The sequence below is a fragment of the Myotis davidii genome, unplaced genomic scaffold, assembly GCF_000327345.1.
Source record: "Myotis davidii unplaced genomic scaffold, ASM32734v1 scaffold107, whole genome shotgun sequence".
NCBI classification, from domain to species: domain Eukaryota; kingdom Metazoa; phylum Chordata; class Mammalia; order Chiroptera; family Vespertilionidae; genus Myotis; species Myotis davidii.
This window is the reverse complement of record NW_006383012.1, coordinates 2,952,160-2,972,739: the sequence shown is the minus strand read 5'-3', so window position 1 is coordinate 2,972,739 and position 20,580 is coordinate 2,952,160. Positions and strand designations below refer to the sequence as shown.

The 20,580-nt window shown below is 46.8% G+C and overlaps 1 long non-coding RNA gene across 4 annotated transcripts in view; it reads right to left on the bottom strand.

The window, feature by feature from the left end:
• Positions 1-20,580, bottom strand: part of LOC107181648 — a 214,415-nt gene that overhangs the window by 167,043 nt on the left and 26,792 nt on the right. For all 4 annotated transcript variants that reach the window (XR_001512325.1, XR_001512324.1, XR_001512322.1 and 1 more), the window contains exon 3: positions 14,902-14,989. This is a non-coding gene — a long non-coding RNA (uncharacterized LOC107181648). The remainder of the gene's footprint in view (positions 1-14,901; positions 14,990-20,580) is intronic.

Genomic DNA, 20,580 nt, shown 5'->3' with positions numbered 1-20,580 from the left:
CCTGCAGACTCACCCATGGTAAAGAGAGGAGGCCAACAGAAAGGAGCCTTGCCTCGCAACCACAACTGAGCAAAGTGGGCTGCAAACGGAGCCAGGCTGCACCAGTGAGCCAGGCTGGTGACCACGGCCTGCAGAGATCCAGGAGTGGCTGGAGGATGAACCTTCTGAACAGGCTTTTTTGAGGATTGGCTCCCTGTTCACACCACAGAGTGACTGTTCTTAAATAATAATACATAGTTGCTCCTGCTTTTCTTTATCTCCCCTCTTTTGCTTTAGTATCTAATAAATCATTTTGAATCATTTAAAAGGTACATGGTGGGAATGCAGACTGGTACAGCCACAGTGGAGAACAGTATGGAGTTCCCTCAATAATTGAAAATGGAACTGCCTTGTGACCCTGCAATTCTACTTCTGGGCATTCATCTGAAGAAACCCAAAACACTAATTTGAAAGAATATGCACCCCTATGTTCATTGCAGTGTTATTTATAATAAACAAGATCTGCAAATAACCAATGTGTTCATCAGCAGATGAGTGGATAAAAAAGCTGTGGTACATTTACACAATGGAATACTACTGGGCTGCAAGAAAAGAAGAAGGAAATCTTACCTTTTGCAACAGCATGGGTGGACCTGGAGATTACTATATAAGTATATATAAAATATATATCTATGACACAGACAACAGTGTGGTGACGGCCAGAGGAAAAGGCAGTGGGAGCAGGTGGAGGTGGGTGGGGAGGGGCCGGATGGGGACAGAAGTGGACTTTGCTTTGGGCAGTGGCACACAATGCAGTGTGCAGATGTTCTGTTGAGTTGTACACTTGAACCTGTGTGGTTTTATGGACCAATGTCACCCCAATAAATTCAATGAAAAAATAAATAAATAAAAGGTATATGAGGTTGGCACCCAAGCAAACAATCTATCATCAAAATTATCTCAAGAATGAGCTATATTGCCCAACATCATCCCTACACTCTTTTCTTAAATATATTTTTATTGATTTCAGCTGCAAGAAAAGAAGAAGGAAATCTTACCTTTTGCAACAGCATGGGTGGACCTGGAGATTACTGAGATTATTATGCTAAGTGAAATAAACCAGTCAGAGAAAGACAAATACCATATGATCTCACTTATATGTAGAATCTAATGAACAAAACAAAAAAAAAACTGACCAGCAAAATAGAAACAGAAGCATGGATACATGGAACGGACTGATAGTTGTCAAAGGGGAGATGGGTTAGGGTGCTGAATGACAGAGGTGAAGGGATTAAGAAAAAAAATATATATGGACCAATGTCACCCCAATAAATTCAATGAAAAAATAAATAAATAAAAGGTATATGAGGTTGGCACCCAAGCAAACAATCTATCATCAAAATTATCTCAAGAATGAGCTATATTGCCCAACATCATCCCTACACTCTTTTCTTAAATATATTTTTATTGATTTCAGAGAGGAAGGGAAAGGGGGAGAGAGAGAGAGAGAGAGAGAGAGAGAGAGAGAGAGAGAAACATCAATGAAGAGAGAGAATCGTTGATCAGCTGCCTCCTGCACACCCCACACTGGGGATCAAGCCCACAACCCAGACATGTGAACTGTGACCTCCTAGTTCATAGGTTGACACTCAACCACTGAGCCATGCCAGCCGGGTATCCCTGCACTCTTAAGTGTATTCATCATGCCAAAGCCAGACCTCAACATGGAGACATGTAAAATATTCATATGTTAAACAAACACACACACACCCACCTCATTTTATACCTCATTTAGTTTGCTCATTTGTTTACAATAACCAAGATGATAGTGGAAAGAAGATTTGGAACTGGCCCATCCTTACCTGCTCCTATCACAATACAGCCCACACAAACTCACATTCAAAAGGCAAAAAGTTACTTCCCTTACGAGAAAAAAGTGTTGGCTTATTTATTTATTTCCTCACTCAGGATGCTTATTGGGGAGAGAGAGAGATGAGTTGCTTCTTATATGCACCCAGTCTGGGATCAAACCCATAACCTATGTATGTACCCTGACCAGGAATCGAACCCACAACCTTTTGCTGCACAAGAAAATGCTCCAACCAACCAAGCCACCCAGCTAGAATGGCTTGCTCTTTTAACTAGAGATTTCAGAAACAGCTACTTTGTACTCTTGTTTTTTCCTAGTCTTCTGGCGCCTAGTTTCTATTTTCTTCATGCCAAAAAACTGTCATCTTTGCATAACAGAGCAAGTACTTGAGGGGGGTGGGGAATTTTAATCTCTTCCAGTGAAATTTTATCTGCCTGCCTAACTGCTGGCTGCCATTTATAAGGACTTAGTGTTGTGTTCTCTCCACCTTCATGATAATAGGTGCAAGTTCAGCCTCTGTGGGGACATAAAATCTTGGTATTTTAAAATGAGAAGAACCTGAGGGGTCCTCTGAGGCTCTATTAAAAAGGATTAGCCATGCAGTCCCTTAGACAAGCTCATCGTGTGCCTTTAGAATGGAATTCAATTACGAAAATTAAATTCACATAGATACACTCACATTTCCAGGAATATGCCCACCGTATATAATGAGGCAGACCTACAACATTACTTGGTTTATCTTGTGAGAGCTATAATGCAAAGGGATAGCAAACAAAATGAAAATACTGTGGTCATCGAATCACTAAGAAACCTATAGTGGTTGTTGCGACCAAGGGTGCCCCCACCCCGGGCTTTCTCACTGCTCTTCCTTCTCCCTGCAGCACCTTCTTCCCCAGGTGTCCAGTGGCTGACCTCCCTTCATCCAGGTCTCTACGCAAATGTTCTCAGAGAACGTTGCCCTGATCATTCCAAGGAAAGCTGGTCCCACCCACCCCATCCCAGCAGATTTCTTCATTCGTTATCAGCTGCTCCCACTACAGAGCAAGTCCATGAAGACGGATGGTTTCCAGTTTTGTTCACTAGCAATATTCCTCGCATCCAGAGCAGCGCCCGGCACATCTAGGTCAATATTGAATGAACAAGGGAATGAAGGAACAGGCAAGCAAAGGAGCACTGGGCCGTGCCTCGGGTAAATGCTGGAGAACGTTCAGAATCTCCTGCGGCCACACGTCTGTGACGGTCTTGCGTGTGATGTTCTTGCCACGTGAAGAGCTCTCTCCTTCGATCGGTGTGTGCTAGATCCAGTGGGTGCTAAACAGGCTGTGCAGTCCCTCTGGCCCCTATTACTTTATTTATCACAATAAATGATTCACCACCTCCCCTATTTCCTCTAAATAAATAAATAAACAAACAAACAAACAAATAAATAAATATTAAAACCCTGCTATGTGCCAGGCAATGCGTATGATCCAACAAGGGCTTTAGAATCAGAACTAGGATGAGAGTGAGTGGCAAGAGGAAAATGGGAGCCAACTAGGGGCCACATAGTCAAGACGAATCGGGTGAACCAGGCCAGGATGGAGGCACGGGCATTCGAGGAAGAGGGAACAAAAGACACAGAGGTGTCAGAACAGCAGAAATGATGAAAGTGTCAGGGAAGAAACTGGCTAAAAGATCAAGAAGGGCAAGAACAGCCCGGCTCACGTGGCTCAGTGGTTGAGTGTTAACCTATGAACCAGGAGGTCATGGTTTGATTCCCAGTCAGGGCACATGCCCTGCTTGCAAGCTCAATTCCCAGTAGGGCCATGCAGGAAACAGCCAATTCGTGATTCTCTCTTATCATTGATGCTTCTATCTGTCTCCCTCTCCTTTCTTCTCTAAGGGCAAGAACAATAAAATGGCATTTGAGTTTCTTGTACAGGGTGAAAGAGAAGTTTTGGCAAAGGTCTAGGCCCTGATTGCTTGTAGCCTAACCAGAAACTATTCTGTGATCATCCCTGCTGATATAGCGCATATAGTGGCCACCATAGTCCATCCTGGTAGTGGCTGCTGGCAGCCCTGAGGGAAGGCTGGACAGCTGCCCCCTGCCCCCAGGCTGTGTGTAAGGGATACGGTGCCGCCTGTGCAGCCAGACCTGAATGAACACTGTCAGCTAAAGATAAGCCTCACCTGGCAGGCGCAAGGGACTCTCACAACCATGAATCGGAGGATAACCTTGGCAGAGATCATCTGCCTGGTTTAATGTTCTGGTCTGTGAGCAGAGAGGGGCAAGGATCTGATACAGAGTCATTTGGTCTCCCAGGTTCCCTGCGGCTTAGCTCGGGGCCTGGACACCTCCAGCCCACAGTTTTATACCTGATTCACAAAGAAATCCACAGTCCTGCCGTCCTGCCCATCATTTGCCCATTCCTCTGATCCTTGCCCTCTCTGGCTCCCTGACACAAGAGCAGAGCTGGAGAGAGACTGCTCACACTGGACTCATTCCACCCTAACCGGGGCTTCCTGACCACATCACCAAGCCTAAGAAGCCTTCGGGGACACCAGCACCAAGGAGACCAACTCTAAGGACTGAGGTCACCGACTGTGTTCCCTGGAGCCCTTCACGGATAAATGCATGTGAGGACCTTGAGAAAACATCAAGTTCCTTCTGTCAGCAAAAGCCTTGAGGCTCTGCCCTTAACCCTGCTATCAATCCAAGTATCTTGGTGATGTCATCCCTAGATAAATTCACCCTGGTGACACTTGTGTCTTGCCTCTGGACCATAAAGTCAGGATTTAAGAACGATGTGGTGCAGGAAGCTTGGATTTAATTAGGATCGTCTGGAATTTGTCCTTCGTTCACCAACTAAGTTCTGGCTTAATGCCAAGTTCCTTCAAGTAGGGGACCAGGCAGAACCATGTGACTGGCCTGTGAACACTTGAGTTGACCCTCTGTGCTTCTCCGAGACCATCTGTCTTCAAACAGTTCCCTGGGCCGTCTGGCCTCCAGTGGCATTTCATGACTCAGACTGTCCCAGGGACTGGGCTACTTCCTCAGTGACCAACAGGCTGGTGGCCCTTGTCATAGCGCCTGGTCGCGGGCACTCTGTGTCCTTCCAAACCACGTTGAGGTCACTTTTTCTACAACATCCTTCTGACCACCCCACCCCCAGCGCTGACACCTACCAGGCACTCATGCCCACATCCACAATACTATCACTGTGCTGCTCACATGGCCATTTAATTCCTTCAGTGGCTTTCTCCCCTACAGGACTTTGACCTTTACAAAGGTGGGGACAATAATTTATGCCGCATGTTATCCATAGTTCCCACGCAGTGTTCAGTATCTTTATTGCTCTTTCTGATAACACATGTAGTACAAGGCAAAAGGAAATTCAAACCTTATGGAAAGACAAAGGCAGTGAAACTTCCCCAGAATCTGTCACAGATAACCACAGCCATTGGTGCATATTCCATCAACAATTTGTATATAAGTACATCTGTTAATTATTAATGTTATGTCAAATTTTGCCATTTTCCAGAAAGATAGAATCGTTGCCTACATGCTTTGAGAGCTTGCTTACTGCTAAGCCACATAAGACAGAAGCGCGCTTCCTTGATGCAGCGCACGGCTCTGCCTTGCTCATGTTAACAGCTGCCTGGCCCTCCTCTGTAGGAAGTACTGTGGCTTACTTATCTACTCTCCTAGGGAATGATTTCTGCATTATGTTCATCTCCCTTGCTATGCAAACACCACCAACATAAAATTTTTGTGTGTGTATCTCTGTGTCCACGAAGGAGTGTGTTTCTGGGATAAATTCTAGAAGTTGAAATGCTGGGTCCTTTTAGACTTCCTTTCCCTCTGCAGAGAACTGGTGCAGTGCCTGTAACCATCGGTGCCCTGGAAATAGTCTTGGAAGGACCACACAATGGAGATCAATCAAATTTCTTAATCAAGTAGCTTTTGGAAACTGGCCGCCTGTATTGTACTTGGCCCCTCACTTAAGGCCAAGTACAATAAACTCCTCGCCACTGGGCTGAAGGCAAGGATCACGTCTTAGTTGTGTTTGTTCAAGTCACCAAATGTTTTTCAAGTTTGCCCTAGGCTAGCAGCAGGGAATAGAATTACCAGCAGTAACTTCTGGTAAAACACTGGTGACTCCTGATGAAATTCTAAGCATTCTTTCTGAGCTACTTTCCCTTTATGTCTCGTCTGCCAAGAAGTTCAGCGCTCCATGCTGATGAGAATTCTCTTTGGCCTCAGATTCCCACCCTATGCAGTTGTCCTTTTTAGTATTCCACTGAATGGCTTTGTAACATTTTTGTTTACCCATATGTCTACAGTCCTATTATATACGCAAGTCTCTTATTGTAAACTACCTCAAATTCATGTTGAGTGTCATAGCAATAACTAATTTATAAAGGATTTACACATGTTATTTTATTGAATTTTTTTCAAAGCTATCATGAAAGTACAACAGGGATTATTTTCAGTAAACTGAGAATCAGGAAAACTAGGTGATTCATGTAAGACAACACAGCCAGAGAAACAACAATTTAAGACTCTAACTGGGACTCAGGATTTTATAACTGAAAAAAAAAAAAGAAAAGAAAATGAACTATGCACTGAGTCATATGAATACCTGTCTCCTCTCTTCCCCTTTACAGGTAAGAACACTCATCTTCTCTCACCAGGGCACTCACATTCTCGAGGTAAACAAATAAGAATTTCTTTAGGAGGGAGTGGGTAGGGGATAGGGGATGCAGAATCTTGCTTCTCTATCAGGCATGTAATAAGATCAGCATTGACACCAGCCCACCACCTCCATACATGTCACTGACTTCAATCTTGATTTCTTATTTGCTCCACAATGCTGCTATTTCTCTATTATCTCTTATGATTCCTCCCTAATTCTTCCAGAAATGTTAAATCTGAAGACAGGAGGAATGGGGAATAATGGAGGTTGGCAGAAGAGAGGCCCCTTTCTTGTCTATTTTGAAAGAGAGTGGAGGACTGTGCTTTTTACGCTGTTGCAAAACGAGTAGAACTATGAGGTCCATTTCACAATTTCTGTAGCAATTTCGGGTCATTTTGAAGTTCTATTAGAGTTCCCGCAGTTCTAGCATTTTTCTCCTGGGAGAGCTTGGGAGGCATGGACCTGCCACCCTTCCCAGCAACACCTACTTATGAGCTGCCTCCTGGCCATTGCTCAGGCTGGTTTCTTTTTTTATTACTCTTGAGTTTGTTATTGATTAATGTTTCGGGAGAGAGTATGAGAGAGAAAAAGAGAAAGAGATTTGTTGTCCCACGTATTTATGCATCCATTGGTTGATTCGCGACCTGGGATTGAACCCACATCCTTGGTGTATTGGGCCAGTGCGCTAGCCAACTGAACTGCCCAACCAGGGCTTCACGGACTAGTTTCTACTGATTTACCCACAACCTCTGAGTACCCAACCCAGGGCCTTTCCCTGCTCATCCCGGCATCGTTCATCTCCTTTCCTGCAGCTTGCTCACCTGCTCTCCAGTGGTTTTTGGAAGCCATGGATCATGCTTTAGCCGAGACCTTCAGGTGTGTCTCCCCATCCATTCCCTAGCCAATGACAAGCCCTGGTACCACGTCCTGCTGACCATTGCCTGCTGCCCCAGCTCTATGACACTAGTATCTGAGGGTGATGGTTAATTGTATGTGTTACATATGTAATACCCTTTGCAATAAAAAATAAATAAATAAATAAAAATAACATTTTCACATATGAAAAAAAATTGTATGTGTTAGCTTGACTGCGCCAAGGGATGCCCAGATGCCAATAAAACTTTATTTCTGGGTATGTCTCTGAGGGTGTGTCCAGAAGAGATTAACATTTGAATCAGTGGACTGAGTAAAGAAGTTCGCCCTCCCCAGTGTGGTTGGGCACCAGGAAAGTTCGGGAAAGGGCAAATTCATTCTCATTCTCTCTCTCTCTCTCTCTCTCTCTCTCTCTCTCTCTCTCTCTCTTTTTCTCCAGACTGAAACCAGACTTGCACCTGGGCCCCCGATTCTCAGGCCTTCAGAACTGGATTGAATTATACCACCTTTCCTGCACCTCCACATTGCAGAGGGCAGGTGGTGGGACTTCTTGGCCTTCATAACCACCTGAGCCAATTCCTAAAATAAATATCCGCAGGTGTGTCTACATCTGGATCTACAGCAGAACCCCCTTATCTGCAGTTTGCTTTCTGTAGTTTCAGGCATCCATTGGGGGTCTTGGAACATGTCTCCCTTAGATAAGGGGCGACTATTGTGTCTCTATCTGGATCTATGTCCTATTGGTTCTGTCTCCTTGTAGGACCCTGACTAGCATACTGACTGACCACAGGAGGAGTGGGTAAAGAACAATGCTAAAAGGCCTCCACTTCAAAGGGTTCCAGACGCCAATTATTCAAAGTCCAAGCTGGTGGAACAAGCGTTTGGCACTTTGAGAATCCTGCATAGCAGTTGGAGTGGTCATGTTCTTTAAGCAAGGGATACTCAGAATTGAGAAAAACCTGTGCTAGCAAATGGTGAAATTCCAAGAGTGTCTCTCTCCAGGGCAGATCTGTGTTCTGAATGCCAGTCCTGCATGTTCCCTGCCTTCTTGGCAATTCCAGTTGGACGAGGTATAGGCAGCTTCAACTTCACACGTGCAAAACCGAACCAGCCACCTTCTCCATCCCCAACACTCTCCAGGTTCCCCAGCTCAGAACACAGCACTTCTCTGTGGTCAGAGAGGAACTGCTAGTGTCATCTGACCTCCTTCCTTTGTGCCAACAATTTTACCTCCTGGATATTTCTCCAATATATTTATTACGTCCCAACTTCACTCCCATAACCCCTTTCAAACCACCATGATCTCTTGACAAGGCTATTCCTGCAGCCTCTTGTCTGGTCTTGCTGCTCTTCACCCTTCAATCAGTTTCAACATCAGCGTGAGCTTTTAAGAACACAACCCATTGCAAAAGCAATCCAATGGCTTTCTCATGCTCTTAGAATCACACACACAGGTTTGGCTTTGGCCTAGAAAGGCCTGCATAGGTCTGACCCCTGCAAGTCTCTCCCATCTCTTCTCTCACCATTCTACACCATATTGTCCCTTTGGGGGGCTGCCTAAATGCACCATGACCTTCCCTGCCCACAGCTTTTGCACATGCTGCTTGTTGATACCTGCCTGGATACACATAAAACTTGTTCAAATGAAACCATCTGAAGAAAAGGCATCATTTATAAATAAGAACTATGTACAGAAAACTCAACTCACTGCAGAAAACCCCCTTTTTTTCAGGATGTCCAATAACTGGAATGAGCAAAGAACAAGTCATCCCTAGTGTTTATTTCACTTTTTGTGTGACAATCTTTTTAATATTTTTTTCTTCTTTCCAAAAACTGCACAGGTCCCTTGGGAATATTAAAGATTTTCAAAATCTCTGGCAGAACTAGAGTAGTTCTCAACTCCATATTCTGGTGCAACATCCAATCTGTCCGCTGGAAATGAGAAATGCCCAAATGCAGCTACCAAACTGGAAAGTCTGCGCAGCGGGGTTCAGCACAGGCACCCCTCACAGGAGTCCACTGTCTCCGGGGTTCAAGGTAATGAGACCACATGACAAACACATCATTTCGCAAACAGCACCCCCACCACAGCCAACACCTGGCAGACCAAACACTTATCCCTACTACAAAGCTGCTACTCAAACTAGTTTTTCAACCACCTGTACGTATCCACAGTGGTGGCTCCTTTCACCTGCTGAGGATCAAAGAATGAGGGTTTTTGGAAGCATCTAAAAGGTATCTGGTGTATAACTGGGAGACCGACCTGAGCAGCCCCATTTTTTTGGTTTGTAAAAAATCTGCTGCATATTATCAAGGGCGTAGCAAGTCTCATATCTCATGTGGCATTTCTACAGGCCCCTCCCTAAGAGGACCCTGTCCACAGGCACTTTCCAAAAACCACGTTTTCCACCCCAGTGTGGGCTGCGGATCCCTGCACTGGAATGACAGGACTAGGAGCTTGCTGAATGCGGATTTCCGAGCCCCATCCTGAATCTAGAAGGACATTCAACTGAATCCACTGGAGGAGAATAAAGAGGGAGCCTGACAAAGCCTCTGACAAGAACTAAAGGCCCCCTGGAGCCGGTGCAGGAGGAGCAGGAGGCAGCATGCTGGAACAGGGCTAGAACGCAGGAGACAGACATGAGGACAACCTCCAGGACTAGACAGGAAGCCTGTGCAGGGGCCCAGGGTGGAGGAGACCAGACCAGATGGGGGAGGGAGCCTGGGAATGGGGAGTTGCTGCAGACTCTGATGTGGTTGCATGCCCTGGTGATTTGTGGTTTGTAGAGACTGCTCTGATGCTGTGAGAAGACATTGGGAGGGGCAAGAAAGGGAATCAGAAGACATTTGCATTTGGACTAGCTTGGTAAAAGTGGACTAGCTTTGGACAACAGAGAGATGTGCAACTTCGAAGTACAAAGTAGAAAAAATACAAGCTCATGGCTGAAGGCCAGAGTCAGCCAGGGGAGTAGGGATCTGGGATGAAAGCCAGCTTGCAGCATCTGCAGGGTGGAGGGCAGTGCCACCTGCTCGGACAGGCAAGGCTGGGGAATAACCGGGGACTCGGGAGATCCCCCTTGGACATGTTCAGTGGGGTGTGTCTTACCTGTGAAATAAAGATAATTCCACCAGCCTGAATGTTTTGTGATGAGTGGAAATAAATATGCAAAGTACTTCAAGAAATATAGTAGGAGCTCAATAATAATATTATTATTACTAGAGGCCCGGTGCACAAAATTCATGCATGGTGGCGGGAACAACTCACCTGCCTGCCTGATCACCCCTAACCACCTGCCAGCCTGCCTGATCGCCCCTAACTGCCTCAGCCCCTGCCACCAGGACTTCGTCCGAAAGGTTGTCTGAAAGGACGTCTGGAAGGTCGTTCGGCTGTCCAGTCTAATTAGCATATTATGCTTTTATTGTTATACATTTATCAAACATCAGAATATTTGTTGGTACACTGAACACGTTTAAGCGAGTATTTCTTCTTTTTTTCCTCCTAAAAACAGCATTTTTTGATGCCGGACTGGATGATGCCCATCACAAGAGCCCAACCTCAAAGATCTTACACCGGGATCTCCTCTGTGCCCAACTCTGATGCCGAATGCCTGACACTGCACACTTGATCCACGCTGCTCTGCTTTAATGGCTGGAAACGCTTGGAACATGAGACTGTGTCCCCCAGCACTGTGTGTGAATGAGATTAGTAAATTCCAACCTTGTAGCCAGTTCTTCCCCTCTTTGTCTCACCTCTGCATTTCTCCAGCCCAGGAGGCTCCTCGCCATTTCCCAGTACAGATCCAACCCCCACAATTTCGCTACCCCTGAGAGTCAAACTCATGTCACAAAGAAAATGCATCTCACCCTTAAAAATCAGTGAGTCAAAGGAGACCCCCTGCTGGTGAGAGGAAGGGGGTGATGGCCGGGGAAATCCAATCGCTGACATGCATTTTAAATGACTTAATATGATCAAGAACACCACCCAGTTTGCACCAGGAGAATTCCGATGAGCTCCGAGGAATTAAGTGATTCCAAGAATGTTTGCTGGGAGAATCTGAAGTCATTGGGGAGCAAGCAAAACATCCCTTTGAGTAAACTATTCCCTGACCTCCAGACAGCTCAGCCTCCGGCACCATTCACTGTGGGCTGGGGGCAGGGGGACCTTGACCTCAGAAGTGTTACTGCCAGGCAAGCAGGGGAGTAATGACTGTGGCTGAGGGACAAGGAAATCCGGGAAAAGAAAGCCATTCAGCAGCTCCAAAGCACCTAGGAAACAAAGATGGGAGTGCATCACAGCAGCCTCAGCAAGGAACAAGCCAGCCTGTTTGTTCCAGGACCACAAGCAGAGGCGGGTGAGGGCCAGAGTGAACGCCTGGGGGACTCTCAGGAGGTGGGGAGCTCAGCCTGCAGGGGGCAGCATTCCTAACCAGAAGCCGGTCATCACCATCCAGCCGGAACACTGGGTGCAGCAGGGGAGGGGCGAAGGGCAGAGAGCAGACTGAGCCAGGCAGTGTCTATTCTGATGGAACCAGACTCCCCAGCTCACCAGGAAGACTAGCTGCTCGCCGGCCTCTCCGATCAGGGAGAAAGAAGGTGATCATCAGGCTGAGAAACATTCGGTGTTACTAGAACTGGTGCAAATGTCAGTCTGCAGCTGCAGTCACAGGTCAAAGAAAGGGGAGGCAATCCCATCATCCTCTCCTCAAAGCTTCCTCCAAAGGACTCTGCATGCAGCCCTCGGTCCACACTGCTGTGTCACCGGCACCATGCTAGACAGAAGGGTGGCGATCCATCTATACATTATCTCCCGCATAAGCCATTCAGACATTCAAGGACTTGGATGATCCTGCCGGGAGCACCGCTGAGGGAGGAGGCCAGCCCTGGGAGGGACGGGGGAGCAAGCCTTTCCGTCGCACAGCCTGTACCGAAGGAGCAGGCCTCGTTTGTGCCTTCTAAAATGAAATTTGAAAGAAGCAAGGGTTGAGGAGTTTTTAATTTATGTTTCATTTTATTTTTGAGACACAGCAGGATGTAATCAGCTTAGGAGTTCAATAGAGACATCCGTCTGCTTCTACCTGAGACCTCCCGGCTTGCTCTGCCCAGCAGAGTGCTTTTTAATAAAGCAAGAGGAGAGATACACAAACATGCACACCCAGGAAGAAAAGTGGGGCCAGCGCAGGGCCCTGCTGCACCTCCCCTCCGTCCCTGACTCCCTGGCACCCAGACTAGAGGCCTTGTTTCTCCTATAGGTGAGAACCAAGGGCCTGCTTGCAGCCAAACTTCATCTAACTGTCACGGCAGTGGGAAGGGGGTGGGGGCACAGCTTCTAGAAAGAAAAGTCCTCAAGATTGGGGTCTCCCCCGTACTGCCCTGGTTACGGATTCTCAATGCTGCTGCCACTTTTGGACACAAAAGACCTGGAAGAAGCATTCAGTCGGTCAGTCAGTGGGTGTTTAGTGAGCACCTGCTTTGTGCCAAGCCCTTGGCTAAATGATAAAGAGATAAAACATGATAGACACAAGTTACATGCAAGTCAGAGAGGAGGACTAGAACAAGCAAGCACACAAATGAGCAAGGGAAATGGAGAAAAGGTTAAGGGCTGCGAAAAAGACAAGTGGGAGGATGTAAGGTAGGGTCACTGTGGGGGGGCACTTGCCACAGTAGTCAGGAGGGCCTCTCTAACATGACACTTGACACTTGGGTCATAACCTGGAGGCTATGAAGAAGGCAGCTTTCGGCACAGGGAGCAGAAAATGCAGCATCGGCCCCAGCATGCCTTGCGATGATGCCAGCTCCAGCCATGCCGGGTGCAAAGAGAAAACAGACAGGCGTAAGGCATTGTGGACCAGGCAGCTAGCTCTGCCTCCCCCACTTGCCGGACAGGGTGCACACATGTGCCTGTGTGTTTATGTGTAAGATGCCCCCCATTCCTTCGACGCTGGAGCTGCCCATCTGGCTTTTCTTCGCCAACCCAAAGCAGACCCAGAGCGTGGAAATACATGACCGGGTTAACATGTCAACCCAGTTCACAGGCCATGGGAAACCATTCTGCGCCGGCATCAGGGCTTTCTGTCCTTCACTCTGAGTGAAGCATCACCCGCTCCCCCTCCGTGCTATTAGGGAGACCCATGGGGAGCAAGGCACCTTTCCCTCCCCTCATGGAGAGCAGACACATTCCCGCACATTGCTCCAGGAGCCTGGATTTATGCTGGGTCACTGCGCCCCATTAGGGTTGCTATGGTTACGCCAGGCCTGGGTTACCTGGACTTTTTTCTTATTTTTATGCCAATGTTTGTTTGGGGAGAAGAGGGTTTCTTATTTTGTTTGTTTGTTTTTCTTTTAAAACATTTTTTACTTGTCTGTTCATGGCTTTTATTTACCTGGAGTTTTGCTTGCTGGACGCAGGGGCCACAACTGCTTTGCTGCTTCTGTAATTTGCCAGGAAAGTGGCAGAGAGGTCCTAAAGGTAGAAATGCCACACAAGACTCCCAAGTTTAGAAAGACTGCGGTGGGAGGAATACTCCAGCCACCTGGAAAACTCAGGCTCTTTCCTAAACCCACTAGCCTGTGCTCCAGCAGGGCAGGCCCCAGTCTGACACATCTCCACCTCCTCCGGCACCTCAGCGTTAAGCCACAAACGTCTAGCTAGCACCTCAAATGCCAACACCAACCCCTACATAATCCGAAGGAGATTCAGAGGCAGGGCTACTCAGAGGTGAGCAATGGGGCTCCGTCCCCTGTATTCCTGCAAGACATTCAGGAAAATCAACTCGCCAAGGGAGGGAGGGCTCCTGGAGAGAATGGGCATGGCAGTTACCCTGGGCAATGCCTGCGCAGGGCCAGAAAAGAGGGTCGGAAAGGCCCCCGGCCCCTGTATTACACATGAGCGTATCCTGGGCCCTGCCCTCACGTAGTTTGCCATCCAAATGAGGAAACCAAGCAGGGAAACTCTACCTTAATCTAAATATTAACCTTCAGAGTCTACGCCTTAACCACCAGAGCTGGTATTTCAAACCCACGCCACGCTTGCTCCCACACCCACCACCCACAACACAGGTTAGTAACAGTCTTATCACTCTTTCTCCTTTGGGCCCAGGTAAGGCAGCCCCTACCATCCAGGTGAGGTTTGAAATGAGACCTATTTCCCCGACTTGATGTCATCTGCAAACTTGAAGAATTTAGACCGCCTTCCCCCCTCTTCCCCGCACACACACACACACAGTTGAAATATACCTCTTCTCTCATCTCCACAGACACAAGCCAACTTTCCCCTGTGATTTGGCTCCCAGGTACAACTGACGGTGAAACAGGCACCCACCCACCCTGCTCACTCTGCCAACACCGAGTGTGATCCAGCCCTTCAACTGGCCGACCGGCAGGCAGTCCTGCTTCTGGTAGAGGGCCGGCCCAGAGCAACCGCCCTGACAAACACTGTGCATGTGCAGCGATGGAAGCGAGACAGCATGTCCATCTCCGAATGTCAGCCAGGAGACGCTCACTTACCACTGCTGCTCCGAGGGTCAAGCTCTGGAAATGTGATCAGCCCTCCGTGTTCTGTGAAGGCACAGCTCACCATCCAGAAAACCAAGGCCTCCAAAGGAAACAGAAAATTCTGGTTTTTAAAGAGTAAAACCGACTCCCTCCCCTCGGGTCCCCAGGAGACTCTCATAAAGTCAATCTTCTCATCGAAGCACAAGTTCCACATCCTTTTCTAATTGCCTTAATGGGGGAAAGCGCCCCGTGGACCCTTCCAGGCCTCTCTCTTCAGTCCTGAGAAAATACATTTGATTAATAATCATGTAATTACATTTCCAATTCAATGACCACGATCAGTGGGTGGGGCGACCTAGGACCTTCTAAGATTGAAGTGCGTTGCTAACTCGGACAAGCAGCGGCGTTGGTAAAAAGGGTGTCATTGTGAGTATTGCAATCGCCCTGGTGTGAAATTATTGGAGTCCAAATCATTTTCAGACTTTTTCTAAGGACAAACTTACCTCTATTAAATCAAACGGATGAAATTAGGGAGACAAAGGTAAACAGAAGCTGGTCCCTTAGAAAAGGGGCCTAAGAAGAGACAGCAGAAAAGGCGGCGCTGATTGCTAAAATACCCGTCATCCCCTAACCTCCAGTAACCAGCTGCTGTGCTCAGGGCCTGATACGCTAACTATTTGCCCCACCTGCTTGGCTCGGGTTTGCCAACTGCCCATCATTTGCTTATCTCCTTCACAACCTCATTCGCAGTCCCCAATTATTCAAACACGAACCTAGGCGCTGCTGTGAAGGTATTCTGTAGATGTGATTATAGTCCATAATGAATTGGCTTTACAAAAGGGGTATTATTCTAGAAGAGTGATGGTGAGCCTTTTGAGCTCGGCGTGTCAGCATTTTGAAAAACCCTAACTCAACTCTGGTGCCGTGTCACATATAGAAATTTTTTGATATTTCCAACCATAGTTATACAAAGATTTATATTTTTGATATTTATTTTATATATTTAAATGCCATTTAACAAAGAATAATCAACCAAAAAAATGAGTTCGCATGTCACCTCTGACACGTGTATCATAGGTTCTCCATCACTGTACTAGAATGTAGATGATCTGGGTGGGCCTGGTGCACGCAGATGAAAGACCTTAAGAGCAGAAGTGAGCCTTCCCAGAAGCAGAAGAAATTGCTACCTTAGCCCATGCTCCAGAGTTCCAGCCTGAGCACCCTGTCCACCTACCCCATAGATTTCGCTCTCCTAGCCAGACCATACAACCATGTGAGCCAGTTCCTTCCAATAAACTTCTTAATACATACATCCAAAGATGTAAACTGCCTCTGTTTACTTAGTTGAACCCTGACTGATACATATAAGATACATAGAATTTAGAGTGTTTTCCTTCAATCCACTCACCTTTTTTTACTAAAATATATTTTCTTTGTTCACCAAGTTTATATCCCTGCCACAAGTAGGGTACCACTTGCCATGATGGAAGGAAACCATAAAGATAAATACAATAAAAACAGAAGCAACGCCATGACATTCCAGCTGGATGCTATTGCCTGCCAAAGGCTCCGAGCACGAGGCCCATGCTGACTACTGTAGAAAGAACCTGAGAGAGAGCTGATCTGGTGCTGGGATGAGTCTGAGTCATGGACCAAGTCTCAGGGAGATGCCGATCAGAGGAATGATACACAACTGAGAAGAGAACACATTTCTCACCATGTGCTCCATGCTATTTGATGTGATGTCCATGCATGTCCCATCCGAAACCCTCTCCTGCACAACCTGAGGTTTTGGCCCAGAACTTGCAGAGGCGACGCTGCAGGGTGGTGGAGGAAGGGCCTAGATGCATTAACCCTTCTATGCGGTGATGACTAATGCGGTGATTAGTCAATGTCTGCAACAACTGTTTATCTGCAGAGAGTTGCCAACCCCAGCCACAAGAACAGTGCAATCAACCCGCTACCTTCATCTTTCCTATGAACCCGCAGGACAGGGCCCAGCAGAAGACTCCCCAGTGACACATTAGGGTGCCTCCCTTGGTAAGGGAAGCAACAGAAGCCACAGTAACGCCATCCATTCCACAGCAGCAGGAGGAGGCATGGCCCCCAAACTCTCAGGTGTGACTGCTGGGCTCCCTGTACCCCAGGAAGCAGTGTTCAGAAGGAGAGGCCCTGGCTGGCTCCCTGCTTCCTAAGGAGCTCACTCTGCAGGCCGTGCCACTATGCATAGCTCTCCGCCCCACTCATCACGTGCAGTCATCAGACTCACAGCACACAGCTGGGCTCTTTTCTAATTCCCGCCTGTGTCACAGGAGTTCCTCTTCTTTGGTAACTGGCTTCTGTTGTTCACAAGTAACCTGTAGGAAACCAAGCCAGTGAAAAGGCACAGTAGATGCACCTGAGACAGGGACTGTACTATATTAGGACGGTCCTAAAATTGGCCAAATAATGGAAAGAAGGTGGGGTGAGGGTTCTGGCACTTCCCAGTGGGGAGATCTTGGAGCAAATTGCATACATTCTCTGACCCTCTGTCTCTTTATCTATGAAATGAACCCAATAATAGAACTGTGGAAGATGCCTGGTGTTTTATCTTCTTCAGATTAAAGGGCCCTGGTTTCTTTTGGGAGTACCATCCCCTCTGACTCCGTCCATATGTTATGAATGGGGTAGACCTTACTCCTACCCCCAAGCACTTGGGGTATACACATGACCCAGCTCAGGCCAATCAATCTAGTCTACCTCCCTGGTTCAGATGAACATGTGGGCAAAGCTAGTCCACTGAGAGCGAATGCTGGACCCATTGGGCAAGGGCACTTTCTTTGGACTTTGCTTTCTAGGCTGGTAGGATATAAGCCAGAGCTACTAGTGGGCATCGTGGCCACTTCATAGAGCATTTCTGCTGAGGACAAAGTCAATACAAAGGAAGGCAAAGCAATGAAGAGAATGAGAGGGAGTTCAAGCACATCATTTGGCCACCTGGATCTAGCCAGGCCTAAAGCTATCAAGGTTTATCCCAAGGACATTTTTCATTATCCTTATCCAATAAAACTGGCTTGGACATCAGGGAGAGCTGAGTCAGGTTACTGTCACCTGCACCCTCACTAGGTAACTCTACCTAAGCAAGTGATATGAGGATCCAATGAGAATGCTGTAAAATCACAGAGCCCAATGTGGTGCATAGTAAGTGCTCAATAAATACTCACTGTCATTTGGGGGGCTCAGCTGAAATAATGCACCTGAAGTGCTTCTCCAGCTGCTCGCACAGGGTGGGCACTTATTCAACTCATCATAGTTGTTGCTTCTCCACAGGAGCCACCTTGAGCTCCAACTCATCCAGCCAGATGCCCAACCAGCCAGCAGGCTCATATGGCCGAAGCCCCACATTTCGGGCTCCAGAGGTGAAACATCATAAATGGGAAGATCATTTTGTTATTGGTTAAGTCATAGAAAACTCTAAAGGGTAACCAATCGGTTGCTGCAGAAGCTGAACTTTTTCAAAAGGAAAACAAAGGGCCAAGGAGAAACTTCATCTTGTTTTGAAAATCCCAATTTAGATGCTGCCAAGAGTTATGCGTGACACACAACCCCATGACATCTTGATGACAGAAAGATTTAATAATTACTTTTCTTTAAAGGTTGATGTACTAAACCACTCTTCCAAAAATACCCGCGAAGGGGAGAGTGGGAGCAGATGGAAAGTGACACAGTGCGTCAACTGCCCACGTGATTTCACAGCATCAGCAGCCAGGAGAAGTCAGCCGGCAAGTAATCGAGCTGCCATCTTTGGATCCAGCCACCACTGGCAGATTTCACTTGTACCTGCTGCAGAAAGCTCCATCCTCTAAGACAAAAGCATAAAATCTGATGAGAGAAAACATTACAGAATGAATGTTGCTGGGGAAACTCTTTAAAAATGATCTTTTGACGGCTTCTGAATTCTCCCAAGGCCTAGGCATGGGCAGGCAACTTGTGACATGGGTTTCATCTTGTTGGGGTAAGGGCAGGAGGAAGGTAAAAAATTAACACTTATTGATTAGGTACCGTATAAGTCTCTCCTTTAATCTTCATGCCCATCCCATGAGATAGGTAATTAGTAAACCCACTGTACAGATACTGAATGCAAAATGGTTAAGCAATGTACTTAAGGTCACAAATAGAAATGACAAGGGCCGTCTGACAGACTCCAAAACTTGTATGCCAAACACTACTACTACCCTACATCTCTTTCTTTTATCTCCTCCTCTTCCAATTCTTTGTCTCTCCTTTTATTCTCTATCTATAAAAACAGATTGTTTCCTTTTCAAAAACTGTTTGAGGGGAGGACACAGGAAAGAAAGAAGGAAAGTTGGTCTAGCCAGGCCACCAGTCCTCAAAAGGAGAGACAAAGATAACCACTATTTCCATGGTTTTCCTCTCTTTTCTTCTTTCAAATGTTTGGAGTCTGTGAGGGGTCCATGCTAATGAGAACTTTCCAATCAAGCAAGATCAAAGAAGCAGGAGAATGAACTTGAAGTTACCATAATAACTGCTAACATTTTTTTACCTATGTACTTACTATCTGCCTGGCACTCTCTTAATCATTTTATTTTTATTAACTCATAGACTCTCTATACCAATGCTATGAGGTAGGTACCGTTATCATTTCCACTTTACAGATGAGTACTAAGGCCCAGAGAGGTGAAGCCCTGTGGCCAGGATGGCCCAACTGATAAACAGTACAAACCAAAGTAGGTGGCTCCAGAGCCCATGAGGGAATCCACCACATTAGTCCCTGATGGGTAAGCATGTCCCATAAGCTATGTTCATCCTAGGCTTCAGGCACATCTGGACCAGAGAGTTTTGCCTGAAGATACAAGGAGTCCAGGAAAGGAGAAGAGATGACACAGTAAGCCAGGATGGGGACGGAGCTCTGCCTACAGCGACCATCAACCCATCTCCCAGCCCAGTCCCCAGAGACTCATGAGAGCCTTGGCAATGCAAGGTAAAGTAACAGAGTCATTAACACTAAAGTGCTGGAACCCTGGGCAGACGTAATTGCTACCAGAGTCAGCACCCTAATGCAGACATCGTCCTCTGCCCCCTGCATGCTGGTTAGCCAGGCACAGATGGCAACAGGAGCCACCACAGAACTGGAGGCAGAACTATGGCTGGTAGCATACCTGAGACAAGAGAACTGGAGTGGCAGAGGTGACAGGTGCTTGGGGATACCAAGAGGAGAGCAGACAAGTACATGAGTCCTTTGGGGAGGGCTGGTGTTCCCATAGAATGCATGAGGTAGGGAAGGAGAAATTCTTATTTGTCCCTATCATAAAGACAATACTTTTGCCCCAGGCTGGTGTAATCTAGGAAGTAGGGTGATATTTATCCAGAAAAAAGAAAACAAAAATAAAAATCAAATGTCAGACAGGTATGCATGCACATGTACACACACACACACACACACACACACACACACACACCTGAGTTTTGTCTCTTCATTTATAAGTTTAATGCATGTGGACATTTTCTTCTTCCCTGAGTCACTGAGTTATTTGAAAAAGTACAGAAGAAACTCTTAACTGTTGTGGTCATTTCTTTAGTTTGCCTGAATGGAGAACCTCATGGGAGAGCCTTTTAGGAGAGAACCGCTTGGAGCAAACCGCTGAGACTCAGCTCATAAAATTCATCGTGCCTGGTTAAGGTCCTACGACA